At 47.7% G+C, this 25,395-nt stretch overlaps 17 non-coding genes across 17 annotated transcripts; all 17 read left to right on the top strand.

Annotated features, from left to right (window-relative positions):
• The first annotated feature begins 1,153 nt into the window (after positions 1 to 1,153).
• On the top strand, positions 1,154 to 1,344 carry LOC142692249 (U2 spliceosomal RNA). Its single transcript, XR_012860710.1, has one exon. It is a non-coding gene; the product is annotated as a U2 spliceosomal RNA (small nuclear RNA).
• A 1,280-nt stretch (positions 1,345 to 2,624) lies between these two features.
• LOC142692248 (U2 spliceosomal RNA) lies at positions 2,625 to 2,815 on the top strand. Its single transcript, XR_012860709.1, has one exon. It is a non-coding gene; the product is annotated as a U2 spliceosomal RNA (small nuclear RNA).
• Positions 2,816 to 4,092: 1,277 nt separating this feature from the next.
• On the top strand, positions 4,093 to 4,283 carry LOC142692247 (U2 spliceosomal RNA). The gene has a single exon (XR_012860708.1). It is a non-coding gene; the product is annotated as a U2 spliceosomal RNA (small nuclear RNA).
• A 1,284-nt stretch (positions 4,284 to 5,567) lies between these two features.
• Positions 5,568 to 5,758, top strand: LOC142692245 (U2 spliceosomal RNA). The gene has a single exon (XR_012860707.1). It is a non-coding gene; the product is annotated as a U2 spliceosomal RNA (small nuclear RNA).
• Positions 5,759 to 7,054: 1,296 nt separating this feature from the next.
• On the top strand, positions 7,055 to 7,245 carry LOC142692244 (U2 spliceosomal RNA). Its single transcript, XR_012860706.1, has one exon. It is a non-coding gene; the product is annotated as a U2 spliceosomal RNA (small nuclear RNA).
• A 1,288-nt stretch (positions 7,246 to 8,533) lies between these two features.
• Positions 8,534 to 8,724, top strand: LOC142692243 (U2 spliceosomal RNA). The gene has a single exon (XR_012860705.1). It is a non-coding gene; the product is annotated as a U2 spliceosomal RNA (small nuclear RNA).
• Positions 8,725 to 10,032: 1,308 nt separating this feature from the next.
• Positions 10,033 to 10,223, top strand: LOC142692241 (U2 spliceosomal RNA). Its single transcript, XR_012860703.1, has one exon. It is a non-coding gene; the product is annotated as a U2 spliceosomal RNA (small nuclear RNA).
• Positions 10,224 to 11,495: 1,272 nt separating this feature from the next.
• On the top strand, positions 11,496 to 11,686 carry LOC142692240 (U2 spliceosomal RNA). Its single transcript, XR_012860702.1, has one exon. It is a non-coding gene; the product is annotated as a U2 spliceosomal RNA (small nuclear RNA).
• Positions 11,687 to 12,986: 1,300 nt separating this feature from the next.
• On the top strand, positions 12,987 to 13,177 carry LOC142692239 (U2 spliceosomal RNA). Its single transcript, XR_012860701.1, has one exon. It is a non-coding gene; the product is annotated as a U2 spliceosomal RNA (small nuclear RNA).
• Positions 13,178 to 14,473: 1,296 nt separating this feature from the next.
• Positions 14,474 to 14,664, top strand: LOC142692238 (U2 spliceosomal RNA). Its single transcript, XR_012860700.1, has one exon. It is a non-coding gene; the product is annotated as a U2 spliceosomal RNA (small nuclear RNA).
• Positions 14,665 to 15,944: 1,280 nt separating this feature from the next.
• LOC142692237 (U2 spliceosomal RNA) lies at positions 15,945 to 16,135 on the top strand. The gene has a single exon (XR_012860699.1). It is a non-coding gene; the product is annotated as a U2 spliceosomal RNA (small nuclear RNA).
• A 1,312-nt stretch (positions 16,136 to 17,447) lies between these two features.
• On the top strand, positions 17,448 to 17,638 carry LOC142692236 (U2 spliceosomal RNA). The gene has a single exon (XR_012860698.1). It is a non-coding gene; the product is annotated as a U2 spliceosomal RNA (small nuclear RNA).
• Positions 17,639 to 18,919: 1,281 nt separating this feature from the next.
• Positions 18,920 to 19,110, top strand: LOC142692234 (U2 spliceosomal RNA). The gene has a single exon (XR_012860697.1). It is a non-coding gene; the product is annotated as a U2 spliceosomal RNA (small nuclear RNA).
• A 1,277-nt stretch (positions 19,111 to 20,387) lies between these two features.
• Positions 20,388 to 20,578, top strand: LOC142692233 (U2 spliceosomal RNA). Its single transcript, XR_012860696.1, has one exon. It is a non-coding gene; the product is annotated as a U2 spliceosomal RNA (small nuclear RNA).
• Positions 20,579 to 21,874: 1,296 nt separating this feature from the next.
• On the top strand, positions 21,875 to 22,065 carry LOC142692232 (U2 spliceosomal RNA). Its single transcript, XR_012860695.1, has one exon. It is a non-coding gene; the product is annotated as a U2 spliceosomal RNA (small nuclear RNA).
• Positions 22,066 to 23,365: 1,300 nt separating this feature from the next.
• On the top strand, positions 23,366 to 23,556 carry LOC142692231 (U2 spliceosomal RNA). Its single transcript, XR_012860694.1, has one exon. It is a non-coding gene; the product is annotated as a U2 spliceosomal RNA (small nuclear RNA).
• Positions 23,557 to 24,844: 1,288 nt separating this feature from the next.
• LOC142692229 (U2 spliceosomal RNA) lies at positions 24,845 to 25,035 on the top strand. Its single transcript, XR_012860692.1, has one exon. It is a non-coding gene; the product is annotated as a U2 spliceosomal RNA (small nuclear RNA).
• The last annotated feature ends 360 nt before the right edge of the window (positions 25,036 to 25,395 follow it).

Below are 25,395 nucleotides of genomic sequence, written 5' to 3'. Positions count from 1 at the left end.
AGCTCATTGATTAAATGCAATTAATGAATAGATTGCCACCTCTTGTTGTGTGTCGTCTGTGTTTCTGTGTTTCCGGCATTTCACATTGGAACACCTCATTCACCTTCCTTGTCTTCTCTCCGCCCTCCCTTTTAGGTAAGTTAAAGAGCTGCACCTGAGCCAGCCACTGATTGATTGATTGATTGATTGATTGATTGATTGATTGATTGATTGATGCAGCACAACAGTCAAATAGTGGAGTGGAGTAGGGGAACAGCAAACAGCCAATAAAGCAGCCCGCCCGCTCGCCTGCCCGCCACAATGGACCTACCTGTGTACACTAGATGGATGTGATGGAATGTACTGTCGTCCCTACATTTCAAGAAGAAGTAAGAATTGCAGTTGCAACAAAGCCTTGCTTGCCTACAAAGAGAGCAGCAATTTGGATTTGTTACTATGTTACCTAGAAGAATAACAAACTGTGCAAGGATGGAGGTTGTAGGAGCAAGGAGAAGTTGTCTGTAAAGTTGGTGGATGCCTATTTTCCATTTTGCAGTCCCTTGTCTCCCTCTTGTGGCCTCCTGGAGGCAACTAGCTGTGCAAAAAAAAGACAGCCTGGCGGCCGGCTGTTGCAGTGTTGCCCTCTCAGGCAACACTGAGTGACTGACTGAGCCTCACCGTCTTATATAAAGTTCAGACGGAACTTTGCACGTGTCATAGTGGAGCCCTCAGGATTCCAGAGCCAGCTTTCTGACATCATAATGGGGCCTCAGAGATAAAAGCCTGGGCCCAGGCAGTGTTGGTCAGTGCTGCTCAGCAGGCAGCACTGGACTGGACTGGATTACAGCTGATACAAGGTGTGAAGGAACAAGGGGTGGCTGTGGGCATGCACTTGCTGCCGCTGCCAGTGTTTATCTGCATGGCAGCAGGGCATTTGGGCGTTGCCAGGAAGGCGTTTTTATGTAGATTCCTCCTCTTTCAGCACTGCATTGTGGTGCAAGCAAAAGAAGCAAATCCTGTCTGGCTTCCTCTCCGGCCTTTATTCACCTCCCGTGTAGCTGTGAGTGTGTGAGCCTGCAGGGCCCCATGGAATTGCCTAGAAGTAGGCTGAATCGCTGCAAGGGCTGAACAGCAGTATCGGGCAGGCTCGGGCAACGCGCGGCCCGTTCGGGTTATCGCTTCTCGGCCTTTTGGCTAAGATCAAGTGTAGTATCTGTTCTTATCAGTTTAATATCTGATACGTCCCCTATCTGGGGACCATATATTAAATGGATTTTTAGAACAGGGAGATGGAAATAGAGCTTGCTCTGTCCACTCCACGCATTGACCTGGTATTGCAGTATTTCCAGGACCGGTGCACCCTTTCCTTATGTGTTGACTAAAAGCAGATTCCAAAAGTGTTTTTTGTCTTTGCTATTGTTTCTGTCTTTCTGAAGGGATCTCCCCTTTTAATCCCATTATTTCAACACCTGTTGGACAATGCATGAGTGATAATGAGCTCATTGATTAAATGCAATTAATGAATAGATTGCCACCTCTTGTTGTGTGTCGTCTGTGTTTCTGTGTTTCCGGCATTTCACATTGGAACACCTCATTCACCTTCCTTGTCTTCTCTCCGCCCTCCCTTTTAGGTAAGTTAAAGAGCTGCACCTGAGCCAGCCACTGATTGATTGATTGATTGATTGATTGATTGATTGATTGATTGATGCAGCACAACAGTCAAATAGTGGAGTGGAGTAGGGGAACAGCAAACAGCCAATAAAGCAGCCCGCCCGCTCGCCTGCCCGCCACAATGGACCTACCTGTGTACACTAGATGGATGTGATGGAATGTACTGTCGTCCCTACATTTCAAGAAGAAGTAAGAATTGCAGTTGCAACAAAGCCTTGCTTGCCTACAAAGAGAGCAGCAATTTGGATTTGTTACTATGTTACCTAGAAGAATAACAAACTGTGCAAGGATGGAGGTTGTAGGAGCAAGGAGAAGTTGTCTGTAAAGTTGGTGGATGCCTATTTTCCATTTTGCAGTCCCTTGTCTCCCTCTTGTGGCCTCCTGGAGGCAACTAGCTGTGCAAAAAAAAGACAGCCTGGCGGCCGGCTGTTGCAGTGTTGCCCTCTCAGGCAACACTGAGTGACTGACTGAGCCTCACCGTCTTATATAAAGTTCAGACGGAACTTTGCACGTGTCATAGTGGAGCCCTCAGGATTCCAGAGCCAGCTTTCTGACATCATAATGGGGCCTCAGAGATAAAAGCCTGGGCCCAGGCAGTGTTGGTCAGTGCTGCTCAGCAGGCAGCACTGGACTGGACTGGATTACAGCTGATACAAGGTGTGAAGGAACAAGGGGTGGCTGTGGGCATGCACTTGCTGCCGCTGCCAGTGTTTATCTGCATGGCAGCAGGGCATTTGGGCGTTGCCAGGAAGGCGTTTTTATGTAGATTCCTCCTCTTTGAGCACTGCATTGTGGTGCAAGCAAAAGAAGCAAATCCTGTCTGGCTTCCTCTCCGGCCTTTATTCACCTCCCGTGTAGCTGTGAGTGTGTGAGCCTGCAGGGCCCCATGGAATTGCCTAGAAGTAGGCTGAATCGCTGCAAGGGCTGAACAGCAGTATCGGGCAGGCTCGGGCAACGCGCGGCCCGTTCGGGTTATCGCTTCTCGGCCTTTTGGCTAAGATCAAGTGTAGTATCTGTTCTTATCAGTTTAATATCTGATACGTCCCCTATCTGGGGACCATATATTAAATGGATTTTTAGAACAGGGAGATGGAAATAGAGCTTGCTCTGTCCACTCCACGCATTGACCTGGTATTGCAGTATTTCCAGGACCGGTGCACCCTTTCCTTATGTGTTGACTAAAAGCAGATTCCAAAAGTGTTTTTTGTCTTTGCTATTGTTTCTGTCTTTCTGAAGGGATCTCCCCTTTTAATCCCATTATTTCAACACCTGTTGGACAATGCATGAGTGATAATGAGCTCATTGATTAAATGCAATTAATGAATAGATTGCCACCTCTTGTTGTGTGTCGTCTGTGTTTCTGTGTTTCCGGCATTTCACATTGGAACACCTCATTCACCTTCCTTGTCTTCTCTCCGCCCTCCCTTTTAGGTAAGTTAAAGAGCTGCACCTGAGCCAGCCACTTGATTGATTGATTGATTGATTGATTGATTGATTGATTGATGCAGCACAACAGTCAAATAGTGGAGTGGAGTAGGGGAACAGCAAACAGCCAATAAAGCAGCCCGCCCGCTCGCCTGCCCGCCACAATGGACCTACCTGTGTACACTAGATGGATGTGATGGAATGTACTGTCGTCCCTACATTTCAAGAAGAAGTAAGAATTGCAGTTGCAACAAAGCCTTGCTTGCCTACAAAGAGAGCAGCAATTTGGATTTGTTACTATGTTACCTAGAAGAATAACAAACTGTGCAAGGATGGAGGTTGTAGGAGCAAGGAGAAGTTGTCTGTAAAGTTGGTGGATGCCTATTTTCCATTTTGCAGTCCCTTGTCTCCCTCTTGTGGCCTCCTGGAGGCAACTAGCTGTGCAAAAAAAAGACAGCCTGGCGGCCGGCTGTTGCAGTGTTGCCCTCTCAGGCAACACTGAGTGACTGACTGAGCCTCACCGTCTTATATAAAGTTCAGACGGAACTTTGCACGTGTCATAGTGGAGCCCTCAGGATTCCAGAGCCAGCTTTCTGACATCATAATGGGGCCTCAGAGATAAAAGCCTGGGCCCAGGCAGTGTTGGTCAGTGCTGCTCAGCAGGCAGCACTGGACTGGACTGGATTACAGCTGATACAAGGTGTGAAGGAACAAGGGGTGGCTGTGGGCATGCACTTGCTGCCGCTGCCAGTGTTTATCTGCATGGCAGCAGGGCATTTGGGCGTTGCCAGGAAGGCGTTTTTATGTAGATTCCTCCTCTTTCAGCACTGCATTGTGGTGCAAGCAAAAGAAGCAAGTCCTGTCTGGCTTCCTCTCCGGCCTTTATTCACCTCCCGTGTAGCTGTGAGTGTGTGAGCCTGCAGGGCCCCATGGAATTGCCTAGAAGTAGGCTGAATCGCTGCAAGGGCTGAACAGCAGTATCGGGCAGGCTCGGGCAACGCGCGGCCCGTTCGGGTTATCGCTTCTCGGCCTTTTGGCTAAGATCAAGTGTAGTATCTGTTCTTATCAGTTTAATATCTGATACGTCCCCTATCTGGGGACCATATATTAAATGGATTTTTAGAACAGGGAGATGGAAATAGAGCTTGCTCTGTCCACTCCACGCATTGACCTGGTATTGCAGTATTTCCAGGACCGGTGCACCCTTTCCTTATGTGTTGACTAAAAGCAGATTCCAAAAGTGTTTTTTGTCTTTGCTATTGTTTCTGTCTTTCTGAAGGGATCTCCCCTTTTAATCCCATTATTTCAACACCTGTTGGACAATGCATGAGTGATAATGAGCTCATTGATTAAATGCAATTAATGAATAGATTGCCACCTCTTGTTGTGTGTCGTCTGTGTTTCTGTGTTTCCGGCATTTCACATTGGAACACCTCATTCACCTTCCTTGTCTTCTCTCCGCCCTCCCTTTTAGGTAAGTTAAAGAGCTGCACCTGAGCCAGCCACTGATTGATTGATTGATTGATTGATTGATTGATTGATTGATTGATTGATGCAGCACAACAGTCAAATAGTGGAGTGGAGTAGGGGAACAGCAAACAGCCAATAAAGCAGCCCGCCCGCTCGCCTGCCCGCCACAATGGACCTACCTGTGTACACTAGATGGATGTGATGGAATGTACTGTCGTCCCTACATTTCAAGAAGAAGTAAGAATTGCAGTTGCAACAAAGCCTTGCTTGCCTACAAAGAGAGCAGCAATTTGGATTTGTTACTATGTTACCTAGAAGAATAACAAACTGTGCAAGGATGGAGGTTGTAGGAGCAAGGAGAAGTTGTCTGTAAAGTTGGTGGATGCCTATTTTCCATTTTGCAGTCCCTTGTCTCCCTCTTGTGGCCTCCTGGAGGCAACTAGCTGTGCAAAAAAAAGACAGCCTGGCGGCCGGCTGTTGCAGTGTTGCCCTCTCAGGCAACACTGAGTGACTGACTGAGCCTCACCGTCTTATATAAAGTTCAGACGGAACTTTGCACGTGTCATAGTGGAGCCCTCAGGATTCCAGAGCCAGCTTTCTGACATCATAATGGGGCCTCAGAGATAAAAGCCTGGGCCCAGGCAGTGTTGGTCAGTGCTGCTCAGCAGGCAGCACTGGACTGGACTGGATTACAGCTGATACAAGGTGTGAAGGAACAAGGGGTGGCTGTGGGCATGCACTTGCTGCCGCTGCCAGTGTTTATCTGCATGGCAGCAGGGCATTTGGGCGTTGCCAGGAAGGCGTTTTTATGTAGATTCCTCCTCTTTCAGCACTGCATTGTGGTGCAAGCAAAAGAAGCAAATCCTGTCTGGCTTCCTCTCCGGCCTTTATTCACCTCCCGTGTAGCTGTGAGTGTGTGAGCCTGCAGGGCCCCATGGAATTGCCTAGAAGTAGGCTGAATCGCTGCAAGGGCTGAACAGCAGTATCGGGCAGGCTCGGGCAACGCGCGGCCCGTTCGGGTTATCGCTTCTCGGCCTTTTGGCTAAGATCAAGTGTAGTATCTGTTCTTATCAGTTTAATATCTGATACGTCCCCTATCTGGGGACCATATATTAAATGGATTTTTAGAACAGGGAGATGGAAATAGAGCTTGCTCTGTCCACTCCACGCATTGACCTGGTATTGCAGTATTTCCAGGACCGGTGCACCCTTTCCTTATGTGTTGACTAAAAGCAGATTCCAAAAGTGTTTTTTGTCTTTGCTATTGTTTCTGTCTTTCTGAAGGGATCTCCCCTTTTAATCCCATTATTTCAACACCTGTTGGACAATGCATGAGTGATAATGAGCTCATTGATTAAATGCAATTAATGAATAGATTGCCACCTCTTGTTGTGTGTCGTCTGTGTTTCTGTGTTTCCGGCATTTCACATTGGAACACCTCATTCACCTTCCTTGTCTTCTCTCCGCCCTCCCTTTTAGGTAAGTTAAAGAGCTGCACCTGAGCCAGCCACTGATTGATTGATTGATTGATTGATTGATTGATTGATTGATTGATTGATTGATTGATTGATGCAGCACAACAGTCAAATAGTGGAGTGGAGTAGGGGAACAGCAAACAGCCAATAAAGCAGCCCGCCCGCTCGCCTGCCCGCCACAATGGACCTACCTGTGTACACTAGATGGATGTGATGGAATGTACTGTCGTCCCTACATTTCAAGAAGAAGTAAGAATTGCAGTTGCAACAAAGCCTTGCTTGCCTACAAAGAGAGCAGCAATTTGGATTTATTACTATGTTACCTAGAAGAATAACAAACTGTGCAAGGATGGATGTTGTAGGAGCAAGGAGAAGTTGTCTGTAAAGTTGGTGGATGCCTATTTTCCATTTTGCAGTCCCTTGTCTCCCTCTTGTGGCCTCCTGGAGGCAACTAGCTGTGCAAAAAAAAGACAGCCTGGCGGCCGGCTGTTGCAGTGTTGCCCTCTCAGGCAACACTGAGTGACTGACTGAGCCTCACCGTCTTATATAAAGTTCAGACGGAACATTGCACGTGTCATAGTGGAGCCCTCAGGATTCCAGAGCCAGCTTTCTGACATCATAATGGGGCCTCAGAGATAAAAGCCTGGGCCCAGGCAGTGTTGGTCAGTGCTGCTCAGCAGGCAGCACTGGACTGGACTGGATTACAGCTGATACAAGGTGTGAAGGAACAAGGGGTGGCTGTGGGCATGCACTTGCTGCCGCTGCCAGTGTTTATCTGCATGGCAGCAGGGCATTTGGGCGTTGCCAGGAAGGCGTTTTTATGTAGATTCCTCCTCTTTCAGCACTGCATTGTGGTGCAAGCAAAAGAAGCAAATCCTGTCTGGCTTCCTCTCCGGCCTTTATTCACCTCCCGTGTAGCTGTGAGTGTGTGAGCCTGCAGGGCCCCATGGAATTGCCTAGAAGTAGGCTGAATCGCTGCAAGGGCTGAACAGCAGTATCGGGCAGGCTCGGGCAACGCGCGGCCCGTTCGGGTTATCGCTTCTCGGCCTTTTGGCTAAGATCAAGTGTAGTATCTGTTCTTATCAGTTTAATATCTGATACGTCCCCTATCTGGGGACCATATATTAAATGGATTTTTAGAACAGGGAGATGGAAATAGAGCTTGCTCTGTCCACTCCACGCATTGACCTGGTATTGCAGTATTTCCAGGACCGGTGCACCCTTTCCTTATGTGTTGACTAAAAGCAGATTCCAAAAGTGTTTTTTGTCTTTGCTATTGTTTCTGTCTTTCTGAAGGGATCTCCCCTTTTAATCCCATTATTTCAACACCTGTTGGACAATGCATGAGTGATAATGAGCTCATTGATTAAATGCAATTAATGAATAGATTGCCACCTCTTGTTGTGTGTCGTCTGTGTTTCTGTGTTTCCGGCATTTCACATTGGAACACCTCATTCACCTTCCTTGTCTTCTCTCCGCCCTCCCTTTTAGGTAAGTTAAAGAGCTGCACCTGAGCCAGCCACTGATTGATTGATTGATTGATTGATTGATTGATTGATTGATTGATTGATTGATGCAGCACAACAGTCAAATAGTGGAGTGGAGTAGGGGAACAGCAAACAGCCAATAAAGCAGCCCGCCCGCTCGCCTGCCCGCCACAATGGACCTACCTGTGTACACTAGATGGATGTGATGGAATGTACTGTCGTCCCTACATTTCAAGAAGAAGTAAGAATTGCAGTTGCAACAAAGCCTTGCTTGCCTACAAAGAGAGCAGCAATTTGGATTTGTTACTATGTTACCTAGAAGAATAACAAACTGTGCAAGGATGGAGGTTGTAGGAGCAAGGAGAAGTTGTCTGTAAAGTTGGTGGATGCCTATTTTCCATTTTGCAGTCCCTTGTCTCCCTCTTGTGGCCTCCTGGAGGCAACTAGCTGTGCAAAAAAAAGACAGCCTGGCGGCCGGCTGTTGCAGTGTTGCCCTCTCAGGCAACACTGAGTGACTGACTGAGCCTCACCGTCTTATATAAAGTTCAGACGGAACTTTGCACGTGTCATAGTGGAGCCCTCAGGATTCCAGAGCCAGCTTTCTGACATCATAATGGGGCCTCAGAGATAAAAGCCTGGGCCCAGGCAGTGTTGGTCAGTGCTGCTCAGCAGGCAGCACTGGACTGGACTGGATTACAGCTGATACAAGGTGTGAAGGAACAAGGGGTGGCTGTGGGCATGCACTTGCTGCCGCTGCCAGTGTTTATCTGCATGGCAGCAGGGCATTTGGGCGTTGCCAGGAAGGCGTTTTTATGTAGATTCCTCCTCTTTCAGCACTGCATTGTGGTGCAAGCAAAAGAAGCAAATCCTGTCTGGCTTCCTCTCCGGCCTTTATTCACCTCCCGTGTAGCTGTGAGTGTGTGAGCCTGCAGGGCCCCATGGAATTGCCTAGAAGTAGGCTGAATCGCTGCAAGGGCTGAACAGCAGTATCGGGCAGGCTCGGGCAACGCGCGGCCCGTTCGGGTTATCGCTTCTCGGCCTTTTGGCTAAGATCAAGTGTAGTATCTGTTCTTATCAGTTTAATATCTGATACGTCCCCTATCTGGGGACCATATATTAAATGGATTTTTAGAACAGGGAGATGGAAATAGAGCTTGCTCTGTCCACTCCACGCATTGACCTGGTATTGCAGTATTTCCAGGACCGGTGCACCCTTTCCTTATGTGTTGACTAAAAGCAGATTCCAAAAGTGTTTTTTGTCTTTGCTATTGTTTCTGTCTTTCTGAAGGGATCTCCCCTTTTAATCCCATTATTTCAACACCTGTTGGACAATGCATGAGTGATAATGAGCTCATTGATTAAATGCAATTAATGAATAGATTGCCACCTCTTGTTGTGTGTCGTCTGTGTTTCTGTGTTTCCGGCATTTCACATTGGAACACCTCATTCACCTTCCTTGTCTTCTCTCCGCCCTCCCTTTTAGGTAAGTTAAAGAGCTGCACCTGAGCCAGCCACTGATTGATTGATTGATTGATTGATTGATTGATTGATTGATTGATTGATTGATTGATTGATTGATTGATTGATGCAGCACAACAGTCAAATAGTGGAGTGGAGTAGGGGAACAGCAAACAGCCAATAAAGCAGCCCGCCCGCTCGCCTGCCCGCCACAATGGACCTACCTGTGTACACTAGATGGATGTGATGGAATGTACTGTCGTCCCTACATTTCAAGAAGAAGTAAGAATTGCAGTTGCAACAAAGCCTTGCTTGCCTACAAAGAGAGCAGCAATTTGGATTTGTTACTATGTTACCTAGAAGAATAACAAACTGTGCAAGGATGGATGTTGTAGGAGCAAGGAGAAGTTGTCTGTAAAGTTGGTGGATGCCTATTTTCCATTTTGCAGTCCCTTGTCTCCCTCTTGTGGCCTCCTGGAGGCAACTAGCTGTGCAAAAAAAAGACAGCCTGGCGGCCGGCTGTTGCAGTGTTGCCCTCTCAGGCAACACTGAGTGACTGACTGAGCCTCACCGTCTTATATAAAGTTCAGACGGAACTTTGCACGTGTCATAGTGGAGCCCTCAGGATTCCAGAGCCAGCTTTCTGACATCATAATGGGGCCTCAGAGATAAAAGCCTGGGCCCAGGCAGTGTTGGTCAGTGCTGCTCAGCAGGCAGCACTGGACTGGACTGGATTACAGCTGATACAAGGTGTGAAGGAACAAGGGGTGGCTGTGGGCATGCACTTGCTGCCGCTGCCAGTGTTTATCTGCATGGCAGCAGGGCATTTGGGCGTTGCCAGGAAGGCGTTTTTATGTAGATTCCTCCTCTTTCAGCACTGCATTGTGGTGCAAGCAAAAGAAGCAAATCCTGTCTGGCTTCCTCTCCGGCCTTTATTCACCTCCCGTGTAGCTGTGAGTGTGTGAGCCTGCAGGGCCCCATGGAATTGCCTAGAAGTAGGCTGAATCGCTGCAAGGGCTGAACAGCAGTATCGGGCAGGCTCGGGCAACGCGCGGCCCGTTCGGGTTATCGCTTCTCGGCCTTTTGGCTAAGATCAAGTGTAGTATCTGTTCTTATCAGTTTAATATCTGATACGTCCCCTATCTGGGGACCATATATTAAATGGATTTTTAGAACAGGGAGATGGAAATAGAGCTTGCTCTGTCCACTCCACGCATTGACCTGGTATTGCAGTATTTCCAGGACCGGTGCACCCTTTCCTTATGTGTTGACTAAAAGCAGATTCCAAAAGTGTTTTTTGTCTTTGCTATTGTTTCTGTCTTTCTGAAGGGATCTCCCCTTTTAATCCCATTATTTCAACACCTGTTGGACAATGCATGAGTGATAATGAGCTCATTGATTAAATGCAATTAATGAATAGATTGCCACCTCTTGTTGTGTGTCGTCTGTGTTTCTGTGTTTCCGGCATTTCACATTGGAGCACCTCATTCACCTTCCTTGTCTTCTCTCCGCCCTCCCTTTTAGGTAAGTTAAAGAGCTGCACCTGAGCCAGCCACTGATTGATTGATTGATTGATTGATTGATTGATTGATGCAGCACAACAGTCAAATAGTGGAGTGGAGTAGGGGAACAGCAAACAGCCAATAAAGCAGCCCGCCCGCTCGCCTGCCCGCCACAATGGACCTACCTGTGTACACTAGATGGATGTGATGGAATGTACTGTCGTCCCTACATTTCAAGAAGAAGTAAGAATTGCAGTTGCAACAAAGCCTTGCTTGCCTACAAAGAGAGCAGCAATTTGGATTTGTTACTATGTTACCTAGAAGAATAACAAACTGTGCAAGGATGGAGGTTGTAGGAGCAAGGAGAAGTTGTCTGTAAAGTTGGTGGATGCCTATTTTCCATTTTGCAGTCCCTTGTCTCCCTCTTGTGGCCTCCTGGAGGCAACTAGCTGTGCAAAAAAAAGACAGCCTGGCGGCCGGCTGTTGCAGTGTTGCCCTCTCAGGCAACACTGAGTGACTGACTGAGCCTCACCGTCTTATATAAAGTTCAGACGGAACTTTGCACGTGTCATAGTGGAGCCCTCAGGATTCCAGAGCCAGCTTTCTGACATCATAATGGGGCCTCAGAGATAAAAGCCTGGGCCCAGGCAGTGTTGGTCAGTGCTGCTCAGCAGGCAGCACTGGACTGGACTGGATTACAGCTGATACAAGGTGTGAAGGAACAAGGGGTGGCTGTGGGCATGCACTTGCTGCCGCTGCCAGTGTTTATCTGCATGGCAGCAGGGCATTTGGGCGTTGCCAGGAAGGCGTTTTTATGTAGATTCCTCCTCTTTCAGCACTGCATTGTGGTGCAAGCAAAAGAAGCAAATCCTGTCTGGCTTCCTCTCCGGCCTTTATTCACCTCCCGTGTAGCTGTGAGTGTGTGAGCCTGCAGGGCCCCATGGAATTGCCTAGAAGTAGGCTGAATCGCTGCAAGGGCTGAACAGCAGTATCGGGCAGGCTCGGGCAACGCGCGGCCCGTTCGGGTTATCGCTTCTCGGCCTTTTGGCTAAGATCAAGTGTAGTATCTGTTCTTATCAGTTTAATATCTGATACGTCCCCTATCTGGGGACCATATATTAAATGGATTTTTAGAACAGGGAGATGGAAATAGAGCTTGCTCTGTCCACTCCACGCATTGACCTGGTATTGCAGTATTTCCAGGACCGGTGCACCCTTTCCTTATGTGTTGACTAAAAGCAGATTCCAAAAGTGTTTTTTGTCTTTGCTATTGTTTCTGTCTTTCTGAAGGGATCTCCCCTTTTAATCCCATTATTTCAACACCTGTTGGACAATGCATGAGTGATAATGAGCTCATTGATTAAATGCAATTAATGAATAGATTGCCACCTCTTGTTGTGTGTCGTCTGTGTTTCTGTGTTTCCGGCATTTCACATTGGAACACCTCATTCACCTTCCTTGTCTTCTCTCCGCCCTCCCTTTTAGGTAAGTTAAAGAGCTGCACCTGAGCCAGCCACTGATTGATTGATTGATTGATTGATTGATTGATTGATTGATTGATTGATTGATTGATTGATTGATGCAGCACAACAGTCAAATAGTGGAGTGGAGTAGGGGAACAGCAAACAGCCAATAAAGCAGCCCGCCCGCTCGCCTGCCCGCCACAATGGACCTACCTGTGTACACTAGATGGATGTGATGGAATGTACTGTCGTCCCTACATTTCAAGAAGAAGTAAGAATTGCAGTTGCAACAAAGCCTTGCTTGCCTACAAAGAGAGCAGCAATTTGGATTTGTTACTATGTTACCTAAAAGAATAACAAACTGTGCAAGGATGGAGGTTGTAGGAGCAAGGAGAAGTTGTCTGTAAAGTTGGTGGATGCCTATTTTCCATTTTGCAGTCCCTTGTCTCCCTCTTGTGGCCTCCTGGAGGCAACTAGCTGTGCAAAAAAAAGACAGCCTGGCGGCCGGCTGTTGCAGTGTTGCCCTCTCAGGCAACACTGAGTGACTGACTGAGCCTCACCGTCTTATATAAAGTTCAGACGGAACTTTGCACGTGTCATAGTGGAGCCCTCAGGATTCCAGAGCCAGCTTTCTGACATCATAATGGGGCCTCAGAGATAAAAGCCTGGGCCCAGGCAGTGTTGGTCAGTGCTGCTCAGCAGGCAGCACTGGACTGGACTGGATTACAGCTGATACAAGGTGTGAAGGAACAAGGGGTGGCTGTGGGCATGCACTTGCTGCCGCTGCCAGTGTTTATCTGCATGGCAGCAGGGCATTTGGGCGTTGCCAGGAAGGCGTTTTTATGTAGATTCCTCCTCTTTCAGCACTGCATTGTGGTGCAAGCAAAAGAAGCAAATCCTGTCTGGCTTCCTCTCCGGCCTTTATTCACCTCCCGTGTAGCTGTGAGTGTGTGAGCCTGCAGGGCCCCATGGAATTGCCTAGAAGTAGGCTGAATCGCTGCAAGGGCTGAACAGCAGTATCGGGCAGGCTCGGGCAACGCGCGGCCCGTTCGGGTTATCGCTTCTCGGCCTTTTGGCTAAGATCAAGTGTAGTATCTGTTCTTATCAGTTTAATATCTGATACGTCCCCTATCTGGGGACCATATATTAAATGGATTTTTAGAACAGGGAGATGGAAATAGAGCTTGCTCTGTCCACTCCACGCATTGACCTGGTATTGCAGTATTTCCAGGACCGGTGCACCCTTTCCTTATGTGTTGACTAAAAGCAGATTCCAAAAGTGTTTTTTGTCTTTGCTATTGTTTCTGTCTTTCTGAAGGGATCTCCCTTTTTAATCCCATTATTTCAACACCTGTTGGACAATGCGTGAGTGATAATGAGCTCATTGATTAAATGCAATTAATGAATAGATTGCCACCTCTTGTTGTGTGTCGTCTGTGTTTCTGTGTTTCCGGCATTTCACATTGGAACACCTCATTCACCTTCCTTGTCTTCTCTCCGCCCTCCCTTTTAGGTAAGTTAAAGAGCTGCACCTGAGCCAGCCACTGATTGATTGATTGATTGATTGATTGATTGATTGATTGATTGATTGATTGATTGATTGATGCAGCACAACAGTCAAATAGTGGAGTGGAGTAGGGGAACAGCAAACAGCCAATAAAGCAGCCCGCCCGCTCGCCTGCCCGCCACAATGGACCTACCTGTGTACACTAGATGGATGTGATGGAATGTACTGTCGTCCCTACATTTCAAGAAGAAGTAAGAATTGCAGTTGCAACAAAGCCTTGCTTGCCTACAAAGAGAGCAGCAATTTGGATTTGTTACTATGTTACCTAGAAGAATAACAAACTGTGCAAGGATGGATGTTGTAGGAGCAAGGAGAAGTTGTCTGTAAAGTTGGTGGATGCCTATTTTCCATTTTGCAGTCCCTTGTCTCCCTCTTGTGGCCTCCTGGAGGCAACTAGCTGTGCAAAAAAAAGACAGCCTGGCGGCCGGCTGTTGCAGTGTTGCCCTCTCAGGCAACACTGAGTGACTGACTGAGCCTCACCGTCTTATATAAAGTTCAGACGGAACTTTGCACGTGTCATAGTGGAGCCCTCAGGATTCCAGAGCCAGCTTTCTGACATCATAATGGGGCCTCAGAGATAAAAGCCTGGGCCCAGGCAGTGTTGGTCAGTGCTGCTCAGCAGGCAGCACTGGACTGGACTGGATTACAGCTGATACAAGGTGTGAAGGAACAAGGGGTGGCTGTGGGCATGCACTTGCTGCCGCTGCCAGTGTTTATCTGCATGGCAGCAGGGCATTTGGGCGTTGCCAGGAAGGCGTTTTTATGTAGATTCCTCCTCTTTCAGCACTGCATTGTGGTGCAAGCAAAAGAAGCAAATCCTGTCTGGCTTCCTCTCCGGCCTTTATTCACCTCCCGTGTAGCTGTGAGTGTGTGAGCCTGCAGGGCCCCATGGAATTGCCTAGAAGTAGGCTGAATCGCTGCAAGGGCTGAACAGCAGTATCGGGCAGGCTCGGGCAACGCGCGGCCCGTTCGGGTTATCGCTTCTCGGCCTTTTGGCTAAGATCAAGTGTAGTATCTGTTCTTATCAGTTTAATATCTGATACGTCCCCTATCTGGGGACCATATATTAAATGGATTTTTAGAACAGGGAGATGGAAATAGAGCTTGCTCTGTCCACTCCACGCATTGACCTGGTATTGCAGTATTTCCAGGACCGGTGCACCCTTTCCTTATGTGTTGACTAAAAGCAGATTCCAAAAGTGTTTTTTGTCTTTGCTATTGTTTCTGTCTTTCTGAAGGGATCTCCCCTTTTAATCCCATTATTTCAACACCTGTTGGACAATGCATGAGTGATAATGAGCTCATTGATTAAATGCAATTAATGAATAGATTGCCACCTCTTGTTGTGTGTCGTCTGTGTTTCTGTGTTTCCGGCATTTCACATTGGAACACCTCATTCACCTTCCTTGTCTTCTCTCCGCCCTCCCTTTTAGGTAAGTTAAAGAGCTGCACCTGAGCCAGCCACTGATTGATTGATTGATTGATTGATTGATTGATTGATTGATTGATGCAGCACAACAGTCAAATAGTGGAGTGGAGTAGGGGAACAGCAAACAGCCAATAAAGCAGCCCGCCCGCTCGCCTGCCCGCCACAATGGACCTACCTGTGTACACTAGATGGATGTGATGGAATGTACTGTCGTCCCTACATTTCAAGAAGAAGTAAGAATTGCAGTTGCAACAAAGCCTTGCTTGCCTACAAAGAGAGCAGCAATTTGGATTTGTTACTATGTTACCTAGAAGAATAACAAACTGTGCAAGGATGGAGGTTGTAGGAGCAAGGAGAAGTTGTCTGTAAAGTTGGTGGATGCCTATTTTCCATTTTGCAGTCCCTTGTCTCCCTCTTGTGGCCTCCTGGAGGCAACTAGCTGTGCAAAAAAAAGACAGCCTGGCGGCCGGCTGTTGCAGTGTTGCCCTCTCAGGCAACACTGAGTGACTGACTGAGCCTCACCGTCTTATATAAAGTTCAGACGGAACTTTGCACGTGTTATAGTGGAGCCCTCAGGATTCCAGAGCCAGCTTTCTGACATCATAATGGGGCCTCAGAGATAAAAGCCTGGGCCCAGGCAGTGTTGGTCAGTGCTGCTCAGCAGGCAGCACTGGACTGGACTGGATTACAGCTGATACAAGGTGTGAAGGAACAAGGGGTGGCTGTGGGCATGCACTTGCTGCCGCTGCCAGTGTTTATCTGCATGGCAGCAGGGCATTTGGGCGTTGCCAGGAAGGCGTTTTTATGTAGATTCCTCCTCTTTCAGCACTGCATTGTGGTGCAAGCAAAAGAAGCAAATCCTGTCTGGCTTCCTCTCCGGCCTTTATTCACCTCCCGTGTAGCTGTGAGTGTGTGAGCCTGCAGGGCCCCATGGAATTGCCTAGAAGTAGGCTGAATCGCTGCAAGGGCTGAACAGCAGTATCGGGCAGGCTCGGGCAACGCGCGGCCCGTTCGGGTTATCGCTTCTCGGCCTTTTGGCTAAGATCAAGTGTAGTATCTGTTCTTATCAGTTTAATATCTGATACGTCCCCTATCTGGGGACCATATATTAAATGGATTTTTAGAACAGGGAGATGGAAATAGAGCTTGCTCTGTCCACTCCACGCATTGACCTGGTATTGCAGTATTTCCAGGACCGGTGCACCCTTTCCTTATGTGTTGACTAAAAGCAGATTCCAAAAGTGTTTTTTGTCTTTGCTATTGTTTCTGTCTTTCTGAAGGGATCTCCCCTTTTAATCCCATTATTTCAACACCTGTTGGACAATGCATGAGTGATAATGAGCTCATTGATTAAATGCAATTAATGAATAGATTGCCACCTCTTGTTGTGTGTCGTCTGTGTTTCTGTGTTTCCGGCATTTCACATTGGAACACCTCATTCACCTTCCTTGTCTTCTCTCCGCCCTCCCTTTTAGGTAAGTTAAAGAGCTGCACCTGAGCCAGCCACTGATTGATTGATTGATTGATTGATTGATTGATTGATTGATTGATTGATTGATTGATTGATTGATTGATTGATTGATGCAGCACAACAGTCAAATAGTGGAGTGGAGTAGGGGAACAGCAAACAGCCAATAAAGCAGCCCGCCCGCTCGCCTGCCCGCCACAATGGACCTACCTGTGTACACTAGATGGATGTGATGGAATGTACTGTCGTCCCTACATTTCAAGAAGAAGTAAGAATTGCAGTTGCAACAAAGCCTTGCTTGCCTACAAAGAGAGCAGCAATTTGGATTTGTTACTATGTTACCTAGAAGAATAACAAACTGTGCAAGGATGGAGGTTGTAGGAGCAAGGAGAAGTTGTCTGTAAAGTTGGTGGATGCCTATTTTCCATTTTGCAGTCCCTTGTCTCCCTCTTGTGGCCTCCTGGAGGCAACTAGCTGTGCAAAAAAAAGACAGCCTGGCGGCCGGCTGTTGCAGTGTTGCCCTCTCAGGCAACACTGAGTGACTGACTGAGCCTCACCGTCTTATATAAAGTTCAGACGGAACTTTGCACGTGTCATAGTGGAGCCCTCAGGATTCCAGAGCCAGCTTTCTGACATCATAATGGGGCCTCAGAGATAAAAGCCTGGGCCCAGGCAGTGTTGGTCAGTGCTGCTCAGCAGGCAGCACTGGACTGGACTGGATTACAGCTGATACAAGGTGTGAAGGAACAAGGGGTGGCTGTGGGCATGCACTTGCTGCCGCTGCCAGTGTTTATCTGCATGGCAGCAGGGCATTTGGGCGTTGCCAGGAAGGCGTTTTTATGTAGATTCCTCCTCTTTCAGCACTGCATTGTGGTGCAAGCAAAAGAAGCAAATCCTGTCTGGCTTCCTCTCCGGCCTTTATTCACCTCCCGTGTAGCTGTGAGTGTGTGAGCCTGCAGGGCCCCATGGAATTGCCTAGAAGTAGGCTGAATCGCTGCAAGGGCTGAACAGCAGTATCGGGCAGGCTCGGGCAACGCGCGGCCCGTTCGGGTTATCGCTTCTCGGCCTTTTGGCTAAGATCAAGTGTAGTATCTGTTCTTATCAGTTTAATATCTGATACGTCCCCTATCTGGGGACCATATATTAAATGGATTTTTAGAACAGGGAGATGGAAATAGAGCTTGCTCTGTCCACTCCACGCATTGACCTGGTATTGCAGTATTTCCAGGACCGGTGCACCCTTTCCTTATGTGTTGACTAAAAGCAGATTCCAAAAGTGTTTTTTGTCTTTGCTATTGTTTCTGTCTTTCTGAAGGGATCTCCCCTTTTAATCCCATTATTTCAACACCTGTTGGACAATGCATGAGTGATAATGAGCTCATTGATTAAATGCAATTAATGAATAGATTGCCACCTCTTGTTGTGTGTCGTCTGTGTTTCTGTGTTTCCGGCATTTCACATTGGAACACCTCATTCACCTTCCTTGTCTTCTCTCCGCCCTCCCTTTTAGGTAAGTTAAAGAGCTGCACCTGAGCCAGCCACTTGATTGATTGATTGATTGATTGATTGATTGATTGATTGATTGATGCAGCACAACAGTCAAATAGTGGAGTGGAGTAGGGGAACAGCAAACAGCCAATAAAGCAGCCCGCCCGCTCGCCTGCCCGCCACAATGGACCTACCTGTGTACACTAGATGGATGTGATGGAATGTACTGTCGTCCCTACATTTCAAGAAGAAGTAAGAATTGCAGTTGCAACAAAGCCTTGCTTGCCTACAAAGAGAGCAGCAATTTGGATTTGTTACTATGTTACCTAGAAGAATAACAAACTGTGCAAGGATGGAGGTTGTAGGAGCAAGGAGAAGTTGTCTGTAAAGTTGGTGGATGCCTATTTTCCATTTTGCAGTCCCTTGTCTCCCTCTTGTGGCCTCCTGGAGGCAACTAGCTGTGCAAAAAAAAGACAGCCTGGCGGCCGGCTGTTGCAGTGTTGCCCTCTCAGGCAACACTGAGTGACTGACTGAGCCTCACCGTCTTATATAAAGTTCAGACGGAACTTTGCACGTGTCATAGTGGAGCCCTCAGGATTCCAGAGCCAGCTTTCTGACATCATAATGGGGCCTCAGAGATAAAAGCCTGGGCCCAGGCAGTGTTGGTCAGTGCTGCTCAGCAGGCAGCACTGGACTGGACTGGATTACAGCTGATACAAGGTGTGAAGGAACAAGGGGTGGCTGTGGGCATGCACTTGCTGCCGCTGCCAGTGTTTATCTGCATGGCAGCAGGGCATTTGGGCGTTGCCAGGAAGGCGTTTTTATGTAGATTCCTCCTCTTTCAGCACTGCATTGTGGTGCAAGCAAAAGAAGCAAATCCTGTCTGGCTTCCTCTCCGGCCTTTATTCACCTCCCGTGTAGCTGTGAGTGTGTGAGCCTGCTGGGCCCCATGGAATTGCCTAGAAGTAGGCTGAATCGCTGCAAGGGCTGAACAGCAGTATCGGGCAGGCTCGGGCAACGCGCGGCCCGTTCGGGTTATCGCTTCTCGGCCTTTTGGCTAAGATCAAGTGTAGTATCTGTTCTTATCAGTTTAATATCTGATACGTCCCCTATCTGGGGACCATATATTAAATGGATTTTTAGAACAGGGAGATGGAAATAGAGCTTGCTCTGTCCACTCCACGCATTGACCTGGTATTGCAGTATTTCCAGGACCGGTGCACCCTTTCCTTATGTGTTGACTAAAAGCAGATTCCAAAAGTGTTTTTTGTCTTTGCTATTGTTTCTGTCTTTCTGAAGGGATCTCCCCTTTTAATCCCATTATTTCAACACCTGTTGGACAATGCATGAATGATAATGAGCTCATTGATTAAATGCAATTAATGAATAGATTGCCACCTCTTGTTGTGTGTCGTCTGTGTTTCTGTGTTTCCGGCATTTCACATTGGAACACCTCATTCACCTTCCTTGTCTTCTCTCCGCCCTCCCTTTTAGGTAAGTTAAAGAGCTGCACCTGAGCCAGCCACTGATTGATTGATTGATTGATTGATTGATTGATTGATTGATGCAGCACAACAGTCAAATAGTGGAGTGGAGTAGGGGAACAGCAAACAGCCAATAAAGCAGCCCGCCCGCTCGCCTGCCCGCCACAATGGACCTACCTGTGTACACTAGATGGATGTGATGGAATGTACTGTCGTCCCTACATTTCAAGAAGAAGTAAGAATTGCAGTTGCAACAAAGCCTTGCTTGCCTACAAAGAGAGCAGCAATTTGGATTTGTTACTATGTTACCTAGAAGAATAACAAACTGTGCAAGGATGGAGGTTGTAGGAGCAAGGAGAAGTTGTCTGTAAAGTTGGTGGATGCCTATTTTCCATTTTGCAGTCCCTTGTCTCCCTCTTGTGGCCTCCTGGAGGCAACTAGCTGTGCAAAAAAAAAGACAGCCTGGCGGCCGGCTGTTGCAGTGTTGCCCTCTCAGGCAACACTGAGTGACTGACTGAGCCTCACCGTCTTATATAAAGTTCAGACGGAACTTTGCACGTGTCATAGTGGAGCCCTCAGGATTCCAGAGCCAGCTTTCTGACATCATAATGGGGCCTCAGAGATAAAAGCCTGGGCCCAGGCAGTGTTGGTCAGTGCTGCTCAGCAGGCAGCACTGGACTGGACTGGATTACAGCTGATACAAGGTGTGAAGGAACAAGGGGTGGCTGTGGGCATGCACTTGCTGCCGCTGCCAGTGTTTATCTGCATGGCAGCAGGGCATTTGGGCGTTGCCAGGAAGGCGTTTTTATGTAGATTCCTCCTCTTTCAGCACTGCATTGTGGTGCAAGCAAAAGAAGCAAATCCTGTCTGGCTTCCTCTCCGGCCTTTATTCACCTCCCGTGTAGCTGTGAGTGTGTGAGCCTGCAGGGCCCCATGGAATTGCCTAGAAGTAGGCTGAATCGCTGCAAGGGCTGAACAGCAGTATCGGGCAGGCTCGGGCAACGCGCGGCCCGTTCGGGTTATCGCTTCTCGGCCTTTTGGCTAAGATCAAGTGTAGTATCTGTTCTTATCAGTTTAATATCTGATACGTCCCCTATCTGGGGACCATATATTAAATGGATTTTTAGAACAGGGAGATGGAAATAGAGCTTGCTCTGTCCACTCCACGCATTGACCTGGTATTGCAGTATTTCCAGGACCGGTGCACCCTTTCCTTATGTGTTGACTAAAAGCAGATTCCAAAAGTGTTTTTTGTCTTTGCTATTGTTTCTGTCTTTCTGAAGGGATCTCCCCTTTTAATCCCATTATTTCAACACCTGTTGGACAATGCATGAGTGATAATGAGCTCATTGATTAAATGCAATTAATGAATAGATTGCCACCTCTTGTTGTGTGTCGTCTGTGTTTCTGTGTTTCCGGCATTTCACATTGGAACACCTCATTCACCTTCCTTGTCTTCTCTCCGCCCTCCCTTTTAGGTAAGTTAAAGAGCTGCACCTGAGCCAGCCACTGATTGATTGATTGATTGATTGATTGATTGATTGATTGATTGATTGATTGATTGATTGATGCAGCACAACAGTCAAATAGTGGAGTGGAGTAGGGGAACAGCAAACAGCCAATAAAGCAGCCCGCCCGCTCGCCTGCCCGCCACAATGGACCTACCTGTGTACACTAGATGGATGTGATGGAATGTACTGTCGTCCCTACATTTCAAGAAGAAGTAAGAATTGCAGTTGCAACAAAGCCTTGCTTGCCTACAAAGAGAGCAGCAATTTGGATTTGTTACTATGTTACCTAGAAGAATAACAAACTGTGCAAGGATGGAGGTTGTAGGAGCAAGGAGAAGTTGTCTGTAAAGTTGGTGGATGCCTATTTTCCATTTTGCAGTCCCTTGTCTCCCTCTTGTGGCCTCCTGGAGGCAACTAGCTGTGCAAAAAAAAGACAGCCTGGCGGCCGGCTGTTGCAGTGTTGCCCTCTCAGGCAACACTGAGTGACTGACTGAGCCTCACCGTCTTATATAAAGTTCAGACGGAACTTTGCACGTGTCATAGTGGAGCCCTCAGGATTCCAGAGCCAGCTTTCTGACATCATAATGGGGCCTCAGAGATAAAAGCCTGGGCCCAGGCAGTGTTGGTCAGTGCTGCTCAGCAGGCAGCACTGGACTGGACTGGATTACAGCTGATACAAGGTGTGAAGGAACAAGGGGTGGCTGTGGGCATGCACTTGCTGCCGCTGCCAGTGTTTATCTGCATGGCAGCAGGGCATTTGGGCGTTGCCAGGAAGGCGTTTTTATGTAGATTCCTCCTCTTTCAGCACTGCATTGTGGTGCAAGCAAAAGAAGCAAATCCTGTCTGGCTTCCTCTCCGGCCTTTATTCACCTCCCGTGTAGCTGTGAGTGTGTGAGCCTGCAGGGCCCCATGGAATTGCCTAGAAGTAGGCTGAATCGCTGCAAGGGCTGAACAGCAGTATCGGGCAGGCTCGGGCAACGCGCGGCCCGTTCGGGTTATCGCTTCTCGGCCTTTTGGCTAAGATCAAGTGTAGTATCTGTTCTTATCAGTTTAATATCTGATACGTCCCCTATCTGGGGACCATATATTAAATGGATTTTTAGAACAGGGAGATGGAAATAGAGCTTGCTCTGTCCACTCCACGCATTGACCTGGTATTGCAGTATTTCCAGGACCGGTGCACCCTTTCCTTATGTGTTGACTAAAAGCAGATTCCAAAAGTGTTTTTTGTCTTTGCTATTGTTTCTGTCTTTCTGAAGGGATCTCCCCTTTTAATCCCATTATTTCAACACCTGTTGGACAATGCATGAGTGATAATGAGCTCATTGATTAAATGCAATTAATGAATAGATTGCCACCTCTTGTTGTGTGTCGTCTGTGTTTCTGTGTTTCCGGCATTTCACATTGGAACACCTCATTCACCTTCCTTGTCTTCTCTCCGCCCTCCCTTTTAGGTAAGTTAAAGAGCTGCACCTGAGCCAGCCACTGATTGATTGATTGATTGATTGATTGATTGATTGATTGATTGATTGATTGATTGATTGATTGATGCAGCACAACAGTCAAATAGTGGAGTGGAGTAGGGGAACAGCAAACAGCCAATAAAGCAGCCCGCCCGCTCGCCTGCCCGCCACAATGGACCTACCTGTGTACACTAGATGGATGTGATGGAATGTACTGTCGTCCCTACATTTCAAGAAGAAGTAAGAATTGCAGTTGCAACAAAGCCTTGCTTGCCTACAAAGAGAGCAGCAATTTGGATTTGTTACTATGTTACCTAGAAGAATAACAAACTGTGCAAGGATGGAGGTTGTAGGAGCAAGGAGAAGTTGTCTGTAAAGTTGGTGGATGCCTATTTTCCATTTTGCAGTCCCTTGTCTCCCTCTTGTGGCCTCCTGGAGGCAACTAGCTGTGCAAAAAAAAGACAGCCTGGCGGCCGGCTGTTGCAGTGTTGCCCTCTCAGGCAACACTGAGTGACTGACTGAGCCTCACCGTCTTATATAAAGTTCAGACGGAACTTTGCACGTGTCATAGTGGAGCCCTCAGGATTCCAGAGCCAGCTTTCTGACATCATAATGGGGCCTCAGAGATAAAAGCCTGGGCCCAGGCAGTGTTGGTCAGTGCTGCTCAGCAGGCAGCACTGGACTGGACTGGATTACAGCTGATACAAGGTGTGAAGGAACAAGGGGTGGCTGTGGGCATGCACTTGCTGCCGCTGCCAGTGTTTATCTGCATGGCAGCAGGGCATTTGGGCGTTGCCAGGAAGGCGTTTTTATGTAGATTCCTCCTCTTTCAGCACTGCATTGTGGTGCAAGCAAAAGAAGCAAATCCTGTCTGGCTTCCTCTCCGGCCTTTATTCACCTCCCGTGTAGCTGTGAGTGTGTGAGCCTGCAGGGCCCCATGGAATTGCCTAGAAGTAGGCTGAATCGCTGCAAGGGCTGAACAGCAGTATCGGGCAGGCTCGGGCAACGCGCGGCCCGTTCGGGTTATCGCTTCTCGGCCTTTTGGCTAAGATCAAGTGTAGTATCTGTTCTTATCAGTTTAATATCTGATACGTCCCCTATCTGGGGACCATATATTAAATGGATTTTTAGAACAGGGAGATGGAAATAGAGCTTGCTCTGTCCACTCCACGCATTGACCTGGTATTGCAGTATTTCCAGGACCGGTGCACCCTTTCCTTATGTGTTGACTAAAAGCAGATTCCAAAAGTGTTTTTTGTCTTTGCTATTGTTTCTGTCTTTCTGAAGGGATCTCCCCTTTTAATCCCATTATTTCAACACCTGTTGGACAATGCATGAGTGATAATGAGCTCATTGATTAAATGCAATTAATGAATAGATTGCCACCTCTTGTTGTGTGTCGTCTGTGTTTCTGTGTTTCCGGCATTTCACATTGGAACACCTCATTCACCTTCCTTGTCTTCTCTCCGCCCTCCCTTTTAGGTAAGTTAAAGAGCTGCACCTGAGCCAGCCACTGATTGATTGATTGATTGATTGATTGATTGATTGATTGATTGATTGATTGATGCAGCACAACAGTCAAATAGTGGAGTGGAGTAGGGGAACAGCAAACAGCCAATAAAGCAGCCCGCCCGCTCGCCTGCCCGCCACAATGGACCTACCTGTGTACACTAGATGGATGTGATGGAATGTACTGTCGTCCCTACATTTCAAGAAGAAGTAAGAATTGCAGTTGCAACAAAGCCTTGCTTGCCTACAAAGAGAGCAGCAATTTGGATTTGTTACTATGTTACCTAGAAGAATAACAAACTGTGCAAGGATGGAGGTTGTAGGAGCAAGGAGAAGTTGTCTGTAAAGTTGGTGGATGCCTATTTTCCATTTTGCAGTCCCTTGTCTCCCTCTTGTGGCCTCCTGGAGGCAACTAGCTGTGCAAAAAAAAGACAGCCTGGCGGCCGGCTGTTGCAGTGTTGCCCTCTCAGGCAACACTGAGTGACTGACTGAGCCTCACCGTCTTATATAAAGTTCAGACGGAACTTTGCACGTGTCATAGTGGAGCCCTCAGGATTCCAGAGCCAGCTTTCTGACATCATAATGGGGCCTCAGAGATAAAAGCCTGGGCCCAGGCAGTGTTGGTCAGTGCTGCTCAGCAGGCAGCACTGGACTGGACTGGATTACAGCTGATACAAGGTGTGAAGGAACAAGGGGTGGCTGTGGGCATGCACTTGCTGCCGCTGCCAGTGTTTATCTGCATGGCAGCAGGGCATTTGGGCGTTGCCAGGAAGGCGTTTTTATGTAGATTCCTCCTCTTTCAGCACTGCATTGTGGTGCAAGCAAAAGAAGCAAATCCTGTCTGGCTTCCTCTCCGGCCTTTATTCACCTCCCGTGTAGCTGTGAGTGTGTGAGCCTGCAGGGCCCCATGGAATTGCCTAGAAGTAGGCTGAATCGCTGCAAGGGCTGAACAGCAGTATCGGGCAGGCTCGGGCAACGCGCGGCCCGTTCGGGTTATCGCTTCTCGGCCTTTTGGCTAAGATCAAGTGTAGTATCTGTTCTTATCAGTTTAATATCTGATACGTCCCCTATCTGGGGACCATATATTAAATGGATTTTTAGAACAGGGAGATGGAAATAGAGCTTGCTCTGTCCACTCCACGCATTGACCTGGTATTGCAGTATTTCCAGGACCGGTGCACCCTTTCCTTATGTGTTGACTAAAAGCAGATTCCAAAAGTGTTTTTTGTCTTTGCTATTGTTTCTGTCTTTCTGAAGGGATCTCCCCTTTTAATCCCATTATTTCAACACCTGTTGGACAATGCATGAGTGATAATGAGCTCATTGATTAAATGCAATTAATGAATAGATTGCCACCTCTTGTTGTGTGTCGTCTGTGTTTCTGTGTTTCCGGCATTTCACATTGGAACACCTCATTCACCTTCCTTGTCTTCTCTCCGCCCTCCCTTTTAGGTAAGTTAAAGAGCTGCACCTGAGCCAGCCACTGATTGATTGATTGATTGATTGATTGATTGATTGATTGATTGATTGATTGATGCAGCACAAC

The sequence above is a fragment of the Rhinoderma darwinii genome, assembly GCF_050947455.1.
Source record: "Rhinoderma darwinii isolate aRhiDar2 chromosome 5 unlocalized genomic scaffold, aRhiDar2.hap1 SUPER_5_unloc_39, whole genome shotgun sequence".
Classification (NCBI taxonomy): Eukaryota; Metazoa; Chordata; class Amphibia; order Anura; family Rhinodermatidae; genus Rhinoderma; species Rhinoderma darwinii.
Note: the sequence above shows the minus strand (reverse complement) of the source record. Positions and strands in the feature narration are given on the sequence as shown.